Here is a 14975-nt window from a genome sequence, read left to right as displayed (position 1 = left end):
CCTGCTATAGATCAATATATATATTTGTTTTACTAGCTTTTATTCAACTCATTAAAAAAATTAATTAAACAACATTTGAAGTCAAATTTGATGTCAGATTGCATTGTCATCGTGCCCTGACCCATGTGCCAAGTTTCAAACGAATTAGTCAGTTAGAAGTGCTCGAAATTTAATTTCTCTCGGCAGTTTCGATCTATGACAGAATGACCGACAAAAGCACTACGGCACATATACTTATTTTAATGAGCGCCATACCATAGGGATAATCGATGACTTAATAAAATAAGGGTTGTCCTCCAGCACCTCGACATTAGTAGCCTATACGGTTGGGCGCCCCGAGTCACTCCATTATGATGATAATATTTGATAAAATTGTAGATGTGCCCTTTGGGTCAGTAACTTAGCCATTCTTAGTATCGAACATACAAAAGCAGCTATAACAGGCCGCGGCAACTATTAATTAACTACCCACAGAGGCAAGTTTGTTTGCGAATTATTACTTGTTAAAATGTAACCTTTATTCCTTTTGGGCTTTGTCTTCAGTGTAAAAAAATTGTGTCGGGTCGGGTATAGTGACGTGCTCTCTCCATACATAAATAGGCCTATATCAATATATATATATATATATATATATATATATATATATATATATATATATATATATATATATATATATATATATAAAGGCCTATATCAATATATATATATATATATATATATATATATATATATATATATATATATATATATATATATATATGTGTGTGTGTGTGTGTACACATAATGTATGTAATATATAAGAAAAACTAACCAAGTGTATATTTGTAAATATGTTCTCAGTTCAGACACTTGAATACAGCTGATAATCCATAAAAATCCTAGTTTTAACATCATACAATAGGATATTAAATTAGAGGCAAAAGACTGTAATCCGCGTGGATTAAAGTTTCAACAATCAGTAGTGACACTAGATGTCAAGAAATATGAGCTATCAAGTATCAAATCAAAGAACAGTTTCTGATACAATCTTGATTTATAACTGCTGAACCCGCAGAGACCTGTTACGTTTCCTGTACCTTTTCCTGTAACAAACATGGTGCAAACCTGTCAAGCTACTTGACAAATAGCTATAGACCACATTTAGACGACCATAGCTGTAGACCACATTTAGAGGACCATAGCTGTAGACGACATTTAGAGGACCATAGCTGTAGACCACATTTAGACGACCATAGCTGTAGACGACATTTAGACGACCATAGCTGTAGACCACATTTAGACGACCATAGCTGTAGACCACATTTAGAGGACCATAGCTGTAGACGACATTTAGAGGACCATAGCTGTAGACCACATTTAGACGACCATAGCTGTAGACCACATTTAGACGACCATAGCTGTAGAGCACATTTAGAGGACCATAGCTGTAGACCACATTTAGAGGACCATAGCTGTAGACCACATTTAGACGACCATAGCTGTAGACCACATTTAGAGGACCATAGCTGTAGGCCACATTTAAAGTACCATAGCTGTAGACCACATTTAGAGGACCATAGCTGTAGACCACATTTAGAGGACCATAGCTGTAGACCACATTTAAAGTACCATAGCTGTAGACCACATTTAGAGGACCATTGCCATTTTGATTAAACAAAAGTGGGCCACACGACATGGATTAAACAAAAGTGGGCCACACGACATGGATTAAACAAAAGTGGGCCACACGACATGGATTAAACTAATACGTTGTCGATGAAAAACAAAATTTTTGCCTGGGGGACAACTAGTCCCCTTACAATCGAGTGCTTATAATCTTGTCCAAAACATGAAGACGTCTGCCTATTTAATCTCCTGGCATAAATTACATTCCGCCATGAAGTCAACCAATGAGCACACTTTGAGCACAATGGCAACTATATCATTCAATCCAGAGCTTTCCTTTGTATACATTCATTCTGCACACTAGTCTATAGTTAACGTATACAGTTGTCTACTTTTAACCTATATACTAGTTTACAGTTAACCTATATACTCGTCTACTTTTATCAATTATCTAAGATTATACACTTTGTTGATCCCCTAAATTATCTTATTCTGCAGCTTACATTACACCTTAAGAAATGATTACACATCTAAATTACATTACTCTCAATTTTTTATCACATTGTTGTCACATTGGCCAACTGTTCTAAATGTCAATATCACATTGTGACATAAACCTTTTGACGTGTTGACATCACATGTCAATATCACATTGTGACATAATAAACCTTTTGACGTGTTGACATCACATGTCAATATCACATTGTGACATAACCTTTTGACGTGTTGACATCACATGTCAATATCACATTGTGACATAACCTTTTGACGTGTTGACATCACATGTCAATATCACATTGTGACATAAACCTTTTGACGTGTTGACATCACATGTCAATATCACATTGTGACATAAACCTTTTGGCGTGTTGACATCACATGTCAATATCACATTGTGACATAAACCTTTTGACGTGTTGACATCACATGTCAATATCACATTGTGACATAAACCTTTTGGCCATTTTGAACAGTCGTTTCCATATCTGTAAGCGGGTAGGGTCGGGTTATACAGTTTTGGTGTTGTGTGGTTGAGAACTGAGTCTGTTGGTTATATAAGGGTTGGCGTCTCACCAGATCTCAGTTGGTTATATAATGATACACAGCGTTTGTGTGAGGGTTGGCGTCTCACCAGATCTCAGTTGGTTATATAATGCTACACAACGTTTGTATGAGGGTTGGTGTCTCACCAGATCTCAGTTGGTTATATAATGATACACAGCGTTTGTGTGAAGGTTGGTGTCTCACCAGATCTCAGTTGGTTATATAATGCTACACAACGTTTGTGTGAGGGTCGGTGTCTCACCAGATCTCAGCTAAATGTTTTCAGTATCAAAGTTAATACACTGTATCCGATTCTCTACACATCCGGTTTTGTGGAGTCATGTATTCTGTGAGGTCATTTATTCTGTAAGGTCATTTATTCTGTGAGGTCATTTATTCTATGAGGTCATTTATTCTGTGAGGTCATATTTTCTGTTAGGTCATATATTCTATGAGGTCATTTATTCTGTGAGGTCATATTTTCTGTTAGGTCATATATTCTATGAGGTCATGTATTCTGTGAGGTCATTTATTCTATGAGGTCATTTATTCTGTGAGGTCATATTTTCTGTGAGGTCATATATTCTATGAGGACATGTATTCTGTGAGGTCATCTATTCTGTAAGGTCATGTATTCTGTAAGGTCATGTATTCTGTAAGGTCATGTATTCTGTGAGGTCATATTTTCTGTGAGGTCATCTATTCTGTAAGGTCATGTATTCTGTAAGGTCATGTATTCTGTGAGGTCATATTTTCTGTGAGGTCATCTATTCTGTAAGGTCATGTATTCTGTGAGGTCATTTATTCTGGGAGGTCATTTATAATGTTAGAATGTGAATTCTATGAGGTAATGTATTATGCGGAGTCAGGTATTCTATTGTGTGAGGTCTTTCAATGTGTAGGTCTTTTGAGTGTGCGCGTAAATTCTATGAGGTCATTTGTTGTCTGGGCTCTTATAAAGTGTGAGGTCATCTATTGTGTGGGCTCATAAAATGTGTGAGATTATTTGTTGTGTGGGCTCTTATAATGTGTGAGGTCATCTAATATGTAGGTTGATCTATAGTGAGGTCGTAGTTCAACGATTCCTTCTCTCAAACAAATCGCACAGTACTTGGTAACGTTATCAAAGCAGACAGCAACGCTTGACTGACTTAGAGATATCATCACCTGTATTCGCACCCACTGAAGTGAGAATCTCGTGCTATGGCTGATGCCAGTCAAAAGTTGACACCCAGACAAGCGTGTAGCTAGTGAGAGCAATGGTGCTTCCACTGGGAGACAAACTGGATAGTTTACACCGCTGTCACGCATGACAAGGCCCCTCAGGTAAGTACATCCATTTTTGTTCTTTGTTTTTTTGCTTGTGTTAAGCCTACATATGCGATCCTAATAGACTGGAATATATATATATATATATATATATATATATATATATATATATATATATATATATATATATATATATATATATATATATATATATATATATATATATATAATATTTACAGTTGGGGCTTAAAACTAATAAGGCACCCATTCCATTGACCTCCTATGTGTTACCACAATATAAGAAATACTAGATAATAAATTACCAATCCCATAATCAAATCAAATAAATGTATAAATGGAAAAAATAAAGTCTGGAATGATATATTTGGCTGGTAAATGGCTAAAACTGCGAGCATGTGCTACAGTAAAAAACAATGGAGAGTAGGCGTATCTAAATAATCTAATGGTTAGCGACTGTAAAGGAGATGAGTGCTGAAAGTGATGGATTAGGAGGATTATCGCTGTAATGAATATGTGGACATTGTCGCAATCCACGTCAATAAATCGATAGAGTGCTTCATTAAATATCTTTCAAACCATGAGCGTCACTTTTTAAGTTAAGTACTTCCATCTGTTATTACTTCTTCTGATCTTTTATTTACTCACATCAATGAAAGCATTCGCTCATTCTATCGACTGGACAATGAAATTATTCGCAGTGTATATCTTGATATAGACGGACTTTTTACCACCGTTTGTAGCCTCTAATTGTATGATCAGGGCCGGCGCTACCTATAAGGCGAACTAGGCGGTCGCCTAGGGCGATGTCCGTAGGGGGGCGCCAAAATGGATTGGAAAAACAAATTGAAATTTTAGGGGGGGGGGGTGCAAATCGAATGTTTGAGGGTAAGGGGGGGGCAGTTCGAAAGTTTGTCCCCGGGCGCCGGAAAGGGTCGCTACGCCTGTGATAATACAGGGGCACGAAAAAACTTGCGGGGGGGGGGGGAGAGCTTTTAATAAGTTTTGCCTAGGGCGCTAAATAACCTGGCGCCGGCACTGTGTATGATGTTTGTAGCCTCTACTTGTATGATGTTTGTATGATGTTTGTAGCCTCTACTTGCATGATGTTTGTAGCCTCTACTTGTATGATGTTTGTATGATGTTTGTAGCCTCTACTTGCATGATATTTGTAGCCTCTACTTGTATGATGTTTGTATAATGTTTGTAGCCTCTACTTGTATGATGTTTGTAGCCTCTACTTGTATGATGTTTGTAGCCTCTACTTGTATGATGTTTGTAGCCTCTACTTGTATGATGTTTGTAGCCTCTACTTGTATGATGTTTGTAGCCTCTACTTGTATGCTGTTTGTAGCCTCTACTTGTATGCTGTTTGTAGCCTTTACTTGTATGATGTTTGTAGCCTCTACTTGTATGTTTGTAGCCTCTACTTGTATCATGTTTGTATGATGTTTGTAGCCTCTACTTGTATGATGTTTGTATGATGTTTGTAGCCTCTACTTGTATCATGTCTGTAGCCTCTACTTGTATGATGTTTGTATGATGTTTGTAGCCTCTACTTGTATCATGTCTGTAGCCTCTACTTGTATCATGTTTGTATGATGTTTGTAGCCTCTACTTGTATGATGTTTGTATGATGTTTGTAGCCTCTACTTGTATGCTGTTTGTAGCCTCTACTTGTATGATGTTTGTAGCCTTTACTTGTATGATGTTTGTAGCCTCTACTTGTATGTTTGTAGCCTCTACTTGTATCATGTTTGTATGATGTTTGTAGCCTCTACTTGTATGATGTTTGTATGATGTTTGTAGCCTCTACTTGTATCATGTCTGTAGCCTCTACTTGTATGATGTTTGTATGATGTTTGTAGCCTCTACTTGTATCATGTCTGTAGCCTCTACTTGTATCATGTTTGTATGATGTTTGTAGCCTCTACTTGTATGATGTTTGTATGATGTTTGTAGCCTCTACTTGTATGATGTTTGTAGCCTCTACTTGTATGATGTTTGTAGCCTCTACTTGTATGATGTTTGTATAATGTTTGTAGCCTCTACTTGTATGACGTTTGTAGCCTCTACTTGTATGATGTTTGTATGATGTTTGTAGCCCTACTTGCATGATATTTGTAGCCTCTACTTGTATGATGTCTGTAGCCTCTACTTGTATAATGTTTGTAGCCTCTACTTGTATGATGTTTGTATGATGTTTGTAGCCTCTACTTGTATGATGTTTGTAGCCTCTACTTGTATGATGTTTGTAGCCTCTACTTGTATGATGTTTGTAGCCTCTACTTGTATGATGTTTGTAGCCTCTACTTGTATGATGTTTGTAGCCTCTACTTGTATGATGTTTGTAGCCTCTACTTGCATGATGTTTGTAGCCTCTACTTGTATGATGTTTGTAGCCTCTACTTGTATGATGTTTGTAGCCTCTACTTGCATGATGTTTGTAGCCTCTACTTGTATGATGTTTGTAGCCTCTACTTGTATCATGTTTGTAGCCTCTACTTGTATGATGTTTGCAGCCTACTTGCATGATGTTTGTAGCCTCTACTTGTATGATGTTTGTAGCCTCTACTTGTATGATGTTTGTAGCCTCTACTTGTATGATGTTTGTAGCCTCTACTTGCATGATGTTTGCATGATGTTTGTAGCCTCTACTTGTATGATGTTTGTAGCCTCTACTTGTATGATGTCCATAGCTACAACAACATGCTGCTGTAGCAGCGAGGGAGTAAAAGAGCACACGTTTGTGATGGTCGCATCTTAAACTTTGGTTGGTTGAACTTTGCTCCTTACATACTGGCATTCAACTCAGGGAACTTTGCTCCTTACATACTGGCATTCAACTCAGGGAACTTTGCACCTTACATACTGGCATTCAACTCAGGGAACTTTGAATGTCAGTGCATGACATCCGGTCACGATTACCTTTTTATAGATTTTTGTAAGAAAAGTTTTCCTTCTTACTATATCCGTACCCAAACTGAGCGTCCATACTTACTGCTGATGTTTTTAACTGTAGGAAAACAGAAAAACGTTCAAGTACTGGCGTTTGTTGTTTTGTTTTCTGTCAACTTCTCTCGGCCTTACGTCAGCTGTCAGGGGTGCCAAACTTGGCGCCTATTTTCTTGGTTGACGGCGGGGGGGGGGGGGGGGGGACGGAGGGGGGGGTGTCTGTAGCAGTTCGTGTTGCGGGAAGTTTCTAATTATAGCGCTAACAACTTCCGGTTTCCATCAAACCTCACGTGCAGCAGGTCCATACAGAGATTGTGTGGGTCCATGTGTGGAGACTTACAGATGTGTGGGTCCATGTGTGGAGACTTGATTATGTGTGGGTCCATGTGTGGAGACTTGATTATGTGTGGGTCCATGTGTGGAGACTGGCAGATGTGTGGGTCCATGTGTGGAGACTGGCAGATGTGTGGGTCCATGTGTGGAGACTGGCAGATGTGTGGGTCCATGTGTGGAGACTTGCAGATGTGTGGGTCCATGTGTGGAGACTTGCAGATGTGTGGGTCGATGTGTGGAGACTGGTGTTCAACTGGGCCTACTGTTTGATGTATCCCACATCGCGTCCAGATATTTTGGCGCTAGACCATGACTTCAAATGACCAAACGATGACTACACACACGTGGCAGGCGCCGGATGTTGATTACAAAGCGGCGCAATATGTACAGGAGAAATCATTCAGCCTGATCGATTAGCAGCATATCATGGCCAGATTAACAAGGCTTGTACTTGATTTTCCTGAAAGAAAAATTGCCATGTCTGGAAAACATGAAGCTTAAACTGCCAAAATACTGGCTTTTTGTGGGTGTGTTGATTTTTGCTTGAGAAAAGTGGTAGCAAACTACACTTCATAACAAAATCAAAGAAAATGCTTTTAAGTTTAGAATTTTTAATGAGAGCCAGAAGATTGGCTCAGCCCACACACAATATTCTCTCAGAGTTTGGCTTTTATTACCTCTCTCTCACCCCCCTCCTCTCTCCATCTTGCATAGATGCATAGACACACATATACATACACGCACACACTATGAAAATGGATATCCTGAAATACCTGTATTATTTTTGTGTCATTTGTATTTGACTCGAAAACTTTCATGTTTTCCACAACATTGAACAATTGAGAATGTGATAGGCTTAAGTCTATGACTAGACATAGCACTATTGGTTGGAATTTAAATCTGTTTAATGCTGCATTTTTATACCATTAAGACTAATGTGTTTTATATCTTCGTTTAGAACATGTAATGTTGCTACTGGGTAGAACATGTAATGTTGCTACTGGGTAGAACATGTAATGTTGCTACTGGGTAAAACATGTAATGTTGCTACTGGGTAGAACATGTAATGTTGCTACTGGGTAAAACATGTAATGTTGCTACTGTGTAGAACATGTAATGTTGCTACTGGGTAGAACATGTAATGTTGCTACTGTGTAGAACATGTAATGTTGCTACTGGGTAGAACATGTAATGTTGCTACTGGGTAGAACATGTAATGTTGCTACTGGGTAGATAATGTTGCTACTGGGTAGAACATGTAATAATGCTACTGTGTAGAACATGTAATGTTGCTACTGGGTAGAACATGTAATGTTGCTACTGGGTAGAACATGTAATGTTGCTACTGGGTAGATAATGTTGCTACTGGGTAGAACATGTAATAATGCTACTGTGTAGAACATGTAATGTTGCTACTGGGTAGAACATGTATTGTTGCTACTGGGTAGATAATGTTGCTACTGGGTAAAACATGTAATGTTGCTACTGGGTAAAACATGTAATGTTGCTACTGGGTAGAACATGTAATGTTGCTATTGGGTAGAACATGTAATGGTGCTATTGGGTAGAACATGTAATGTTGCTACTGGGTAGAACATGTAATGGTGCTATTGGGTAGAACATGTAATGTTGCTACTGGGTAAAACATGTAATGTTGCTATTGGGTAAAACATGTAATGTTGCTATTGGGTAAAACATGTAATGTTGCTACTGGGTAAAACATGTAATGTTGCTACTGGGTAAAACATGTAATGTTGCTACTGGGTAGAACATGTAATGTTGCTACTGTGTAGGACATGTAATGTTGCTACTGGGTAGAACATGTAATGTTGCTACTGGGTAAAACATGTAATGTTGCTACTGGGTAGAACATGTAATGTTGCTACTTTGTAGAACATGTAATGTTGCTACTGTGTTGAAAGGGGTTTCCCTGTCTCCCGTCCAACAGCCCTGCCTATTCTGTGGCCATGTAGGCTTCCATCAAAATACAAAGGACGTGTCCTATTACAAACTCAGTGTTACGATGATTGACTAGTGTGGTCGAGACACAAGACACACCGGTCTGCCTTTACAAAGATGTAAACTTGGCCATCCCAGCCCCCGCAGCAATAGATGAAATACAAATGGCATTGTGTAATCAACTGTCTGCTTGAAACATTCTCTCCCTCGGCCCACCCGTTCACACAGGAGCGAGCATTTCATTCAGGTTTCAGTTGTTGGTTTAAGATAATGAATATGTGATCAGCCACGTAGGTTCTCATTAGGGACGGTTAGCTGGTTACACGTGCCTGTAGTCCAGGTGTAAACTGCTGCCTAATGAAACCCTCAGCCACTAATTATGTTGGCAATTTGCTGCCTTTCATCAGCGCTGTGCCGCACCAACTAAAGCCTGTAGTAACGGAACTTCCACCTTTTTTAGAAGGACGATATCTTTTATGCCAGTTGATGGGTTTTCTTCAACCGTGTCGACACGTACTTTAGCACCACGATTCTATTAAAACGGCAACGTGGCGGGCAAAGAAATCAGGGGTAGGTGTGAGGGCAGGTAACAGAGGGGTAGGTGTGGGGGCAGGTAATAGAGAGGTAGGTGTGAAGGCAGGTAACATATGGGTAGATGTGGGGGCAGGTAACATAGTGGTAGGTGTGAGGGCAGGTAACATAGGGGTAGGTGTGGGGGGCAGGTAACATATGGGTAGATGTGGGGGCAGGTAATATAGTGGTAGGTGTGAGGGCAGGTAACATAGGGGTAGGTGTGGGGGGCAGGTAACATATGGGTAGATGTGGGGGGCAGGTAACATATGGGTAGATGTGGGGGCAGGTAATATAGTTGTAGGTGTGAGGGCAGGTAACATAGGGGTAGGTGTGGGGGCAGGTAATAGAGTGGTAGGTGTGGGGGTAGGTAACAGAGAGTTAGGTGTGAGGGCAGGTAACAGAGGGGTAGGTGTGGGGGCAGGTAACATATGGGTAGATGTGGGGGCAGGTAATATAGTGGTAGGTGTGGGGGTAGGTAACAGAGAGTTAGGTGTGAGGGCAGGTAACAGAGGGGTAGGTGTGGGGGCAGGTAATAGAGAGTTAAGTGTGAGGGCAGGTAACAGAGGGGTAGGTGTGAGGGTAGGTAACAGAGGGGTAGGTGTGAGGGCATGTAACAGAGGGTAGGTGTGGGGGCAGGTAACAGAAAGGGGAAGGTTATGGGCATGTAATATAGTCACAGGTATACACTACACATACACTATTATGTACACACAGATACATTAACATGTACACACGAATATATATATGTATATATATATATATATATATATATATATATATATATATATATATATATATATATATATATATATATATGTACATATATGTACATATATGTACTCACAGATACACTCATAGAAAGCACTAATACATTGGAGTTTGAGTTTGGATCAAAGCTTTCTTAATAAACTGATTTCAAACAATAAACATATAGAGAAAATCTAATACCATGAATGATTTAGAAAAAGATGTTTCCGAGATTTGTAACTATGCTCCAAATTTCCCCTCTAATATTATTAGTAATAAGTCCCAGATCTCCGCAGCAAACTTAACGAGTTTTTCATGTCAGGGTGTTGTGAAAATTGAATCTGATTAGTCACAGATTGTAGCAGCAAACTTTACGACTTTTTAATTTCACACGTGGACCCAGGTGAGGGGGGGGGGGATATAGAGGTAGACGCGGAGTGAGAAAAAGTTGTATGGCTCAGTACAAAGATGAAATAAATTTAATCATTGGATTTATAGGAGTATATTGTGCTGGTGTTAATGTAACAATGTTTTCAGACAGCCGTAAAGCTTTGCAGCATCTCTCATGCCCATGACACTTGAAACATTTTATTTCGGATCCTGTGTTGGATGCCGGATCCTGTGTTGGATGCTGGACACTGTGTTGGATGCCGGATCCTGTGTTGGATGCCGGACACTGAGTTGGATGCCGGACACTGAGTTGGCTAGTTAGATGCCGGATCCTGTGTTGGATGCCGGACACTGAGTTGGATGCCGGACACTGAGTTGGCTAGTTAGATGCCGGATCCTGTGTTGGATGCTGGACAATATGTTGGATGCCGGACACTGAGTTGGATACCGGACACTGAGTTGGCTAGTTAGATGCCGGATCCTGTGTTGGATGCCGGACACTGAGTTGGATGCCGGACACTGAGTTGGCTAGTTAGATGCCGGATCCTGTGTTGGATGCTGGACACTGTGTTGGATGCCGGACACTGAGTTGGCTAGTTAGATGCCGGATCCTGTGTTGGATGCCGGATCCTGTGTTGGATGCCGGATCCTGTGTTGGATGCCGGGCACTGAGTTGGCTAGTTAGATGCCGGATCCTGTGTTGGATGCCGGATCCTGTGTTGGATGCCGGATCCTGTGTTGGATGCCGGATCCTGTGTTGGATGCCGGACACTGAGTTGGCTAGTTAGATGCCGGATCCTGTGTTGGATGCCGGATCCTGTGTTGGATGCCGGATCCTGTGTTGGATGCCGGATCCTGTGTTGGATGCCGGACACTGAGTTGGCTAGTTAGATGCCGGATCCTGTGTTGGATGCCGGATCCTGTGTTGGATGCCGGACACTGAGTTGGCTAGTTAGATGCCGGATCCTGTGTTGGATGCCGGACACTCAGTTGGCTAGTTAGATTGCCGGATCCTGTGTTGGATGCCGGATCCTGTGTTGGATGCCGGATCCTGTGTTGGATGCCGGACACTGAGTTGGCTAGTTAGATGCCGGATCCTGTGTTGGATGCCGGACACTGAGTTGGCTAGTGAGATGCCGGATCCTGTGTTGGATGCCGGATCCTGTGTTGGATGCCGGACACTGAGTTGGATAGTTAGATGCCGGATCCTGTGTTGGATGCCGGACACTGAGTTGGATGCCGGACACTGAGTTGGCTAGTTAGATGCCGGATCCTGTGTTGGATGCCGGACACTGAGTTGGCTAGTTAGATGCCGGATCCTGTGTTGGATGCTGGACACTGTGTTGGATGCCGGACACTGAGTTGGCTAGTTAGATGCCGGATCCTGTGTTGGATGCTGGACACTGTGTTGGATGCCGAACACTGAGTTGGCTAGTTAGATGCCGGATCCTGCGTTGGATGCCGGACACTGAGTTGGATGCCGGACACTGAGTTGGCTAGTTAGATGCCGGATCCTGTGTTGGATGCCGGACACTGAGTTGGCTAGTTAGATGCCGGATCCTGTGTTGGATGCCGGACACTGAGTTGGCTAGTTAGATGCCGGATCCTGTGTTGGATGCCGGATCCTGTGTTGGATGCCGGACACTGAGTTGGCTAGTTAGATGCCGGATCCTGTGTTGGATGCCGGATCCTGTGTTAGATGCTGTACCCTGTGTTGGATGCCGGACACTGTGTTGGCTAGTTAGATGCTGTAAACAATCAGCGAGATAATCGATCTCTATCGATCGATGAATGGAGCCATCATCTCCACCTATTATGCAACCCATCCACGCTATGATGAACCACGACACTTTATTATCTCAAATTGGGCACCTGAACCGTTCATATTTTTTGGGCTATTTCATTTCTGTATTCCACAACAAGCCACAGTGAAATAACAAACCACTTCGTGTGTGTGTGTGTGTGTGTGTGTCTGGGGGGGGGGGGGGGGCATTGACAATGTGATACAACATTTTGTTCAAATACGAGGGACATTTCCAACTCTAGATTTCTTTAGGCTTCATGCAAAGATGATTTTAGAGAAGACTACACTAGACAGATCAGTGTAAGCAGTAGACTCTGTGTTGCTTCTTGTTACATGTAGGTACATTATGTTTCTTTAAAATAACTTGACATAGAAAGAATAATGTGGACTTGGTGCTGTCATCAAAAGGTATTCTGATTTCTTTTGGCTACCCGCGGCGCACAGGGTAGAGGTGACGCCAACAAACACGATTTGTGGATATTAGTTTGAACTCAAGCCAAAAAATTCCAGCCCCCCCCCCCCCCCCCCACACACACATCGCCCTGTTCCATCCATTTGTCAAACGATCACCTGTGTGGGTGACATTTGTCTCTTCCCCTTTCGCTCTGGGTTCCAATCATTCGCTTGTCTAAATCTGCTGACTGACTTGGACAAATACCCCCCCCCCCCCTTCACCCCCTCCACCCACACTTTCGTCTTAAACCTTCTTCAGTTGGTTCTTGACGTCTCCCAGAGGCCTGCAATTGTATCTGACCAGTGAACCATGAAGACCTTGAGCTTGACTGTTGAGAGAATTTACCCTAGGAAAACTTCATAGGACAACTTCAAGATGAAGTTGACTAAGTGCGACTTGAAGCGAGAAAAAGGCCCATTGTATATATAATGTAGAGGCTTTGCGCTAAATTTGATTGCGGTCATTTAGAATTGTATATATCTGTACTAACCGTGAGACCTTGAGTGGTAGTGTTCTTTATATATCTGTACTAACCGTGAGACCTTGAGTGGTAGTGTTCTTTATATATCTGTACTAACCGTGAGACCTTGAGTGGTAGTGTTCTTTATATATCTGTATTAACCGTGAGACCATGAGTGGTAGTGTTCTTTATATATCTGTACTAACCGTGAGACCTTGAGTGGTAGTGTTCTTTATATATCTGTACTAACCGTGAGACCTTGAGTGGTGGTGTTCTTTATATATCTGTACTAACCGTGAGACCTTGAGTGGTAGTGTTCTTTATATATCTGTACTAACCGTGAGACCTTGAGTGGTAGTGTTCTTTATATATCTGTACTAACCGTGAGACCTTGAGTGGTGGTGTTCTTTATATATCTGTACTAACCGTGAGACCTTGAGTGGTAGTGTTCTTTATATATCTGTACTAACCGTGAGACCTTGAGTGGTGGTGTTCTTTATATATCTGTACTAACCGTGAGACCTTGAGTGGTAGTGTTCTTTATATATCTGTACTAACCGTGAGACCTTGAGTGGTAGTGTTCTTTATATATCTGTACTAACCGTGAGACCTTGAGTGGTAGTGTTCTTTATATATCTGTACTAACCTTGAGTGGTAGTGTTCTTTATATATCTGTACTAACCGTGAGACCTTGAGTGGTAGTGTTCTTTATATATCTGTACTAACCGTGAGACCTTGAGTGGTAGTGTTCTTTATATATCTGTACTAACCGTGAGACCTTGAGTGGTAGTGTTCTTTATATATCTGTACTAACCGTGAGACCTTGAGTGGTAGTGTTCTTTATATATCTGTACTAACCGTGAGACCTTGAATGGTAGTGTTCTTTATATATCTGTACTAACCGTGAGACCTTGAGTGGTAGTGTTCTTTATATATCTGTACTAACCGTGAGACCTTGAATGGTAGTGTTCTTTATATATCTGTACTAACCGTGAGACCTTGAGTGGTGGTGTTCTTTATATATCTGTACTAACCGTGAGACCTTGAGTGGTGGTGTTCTTTATATATCTGTACTAACCGTGAGACCTTGAGTGGTAGTGTTCTTTATATATCTGTACTAACCGTGAGACCTTGAGTGGTAGTGTTCTTTATATATCTGTACTAACCTTGAGTGGTAGTGTTCTTTATATATCTGTACTAACCGTGAGACCTTGAGTGGTAGTGTTCTTTATATATCTGTACTAACCGTGAGACCTTGAGTGGTAGTGTTCTTTATATATCTGTACTAACCGTGAGACCTTGAGTGGTAGTGTTCTTTATATATCTGTACTAACCGTGAGACCTTGAGTGGTAGTGTTCTTTAT

At 41.1% G+C, this 14975-nt stretch overlaps 1 protein-coding gene across 2 annotated transcripts in view; it reads left to right on the top strand.

The window, feature by feature from the left end:
- LOC131927780 (inositol 1,4,5-trisphosphate receptor type 1) overlaps nucleotides 1–14975 on the top strand; it is a 164093-nt gene that overhangs the window by 15334 nt on the left and 133784 nt on the right. The window contains exon 2 of one of the 2 annotated variants that reach the window (XM_059283590.1): nucleotides 3758–3975. The gene's annotated coding sequence lies outside the window, so the exon portion shown is untranslated. Of the gene's footprint in view, nucleotides 1–3700; nucleotides 3976–14975 lie in introns of both variants that reach the window. The other variant, XM_059283588.1, reaches the window with a different exon arrangement.

The sequence above is a fragment of the Physella acuta genome, unplaced genomic scaffold, assembly GCF_028476545.2.
Source record: "Physella acuta isolate Inbredline_101_S28 unplaced genomic scaffold, ASM2847654v3 ptg001440l, whole genome shotgun sequence".
In the NCBI taxonomy this organism is placed as follows: domain Eukaryota; kingdom Metazoa; phylum Mollusca; class Gastropoda; family Physidae; genus Physella; species Physella acuta.
The sequence above is the reverse complement of the archived record's forward strand: the minus strand, read 5'-3'. Positions and strand labels throughout refer to the sequence as shown.